The following is a 773-nucleotide window of genomic DNA, read 5'->3' as shown; positions in this document are numbered from 1 at the left end:
TGCTCATTTCCAATTAAGTCCCTCCACACCCAAAGAGAAAATCACTTTTCTGACTTCTATCCCCGTAGGTTAATTTTGTCTAATTTTGAATTTCATACAAATAGAATCATGCAGTATGTATATTTTTGTGTCTAGTTTCTTTTATTCAAGATAATGCAATTGAGATTCATCAGTGTTGTTACATACATCAGTAGCATCAGTAGTTCATTCCTTTGAATCATTGAATAGTATCTCACCAGGTAAATATGCTACCTTTGTTTGGCCACTGTCTTGTTGATGGGCATTTGTGTAGTTTCAAGGCTTTTGCTAAAGCTTCATTAATTTTTGGAAACAAGCCATCCCATCTTTACCCTCTTTCTCCTTCCCACCAGTCCTTTGCATATTAATTTTCCTCAAGACTTCACCCAAGGCAAGAAGTTTTTCCCAACCACAGGAAACTCCATTGCTACCTTTTTCCATTTAGCCCGCTACTGCCAATAACAATAGTGATTTCTTTTGCCTGAAAATATTATGTCCCAGAGTCATATGATACTTTAAGTTATTTTCTTCCTGAGACTGAGCTTCCCAAACTAGATAGAATGTACCATAGCCTATAGCATTGTGCCATATGCTCTATTTGTTAAATAAAAGCTTAACTTTATACAACTTTAATTAATAGCTCAATAGCGTAAATAATATTTACAAACTTCATCAACAGCAACATCGTTAATCAGGTATCTGCTATAAGTCAGATGCTCATCCTTGAATTCCATTGCCAGCTTCACTTCTAACTA

Source organism: Propithecus coquereli, unplaced genomic scaffold, assembly GCF_000956105.1.
Source record: "Propithecus coquereli isolate 6110/MARCELLA unplaced genomic scaffold, Pcoq_1.0 Scaffold414, whole genome shotgun sequence".
In the NCBI taxonomy this organism is placed as follows: domain Eukaryota; kingdom Metazoa; phylum Chordata; class Mammalia; order Primates; family Indriidae; genus Propithecus; species Propithecus coquereli.
The sequence above is the reverse complement of the archived record's forward strand: the minus strand, read 5'-3'. Positions refer to the sequence as shown.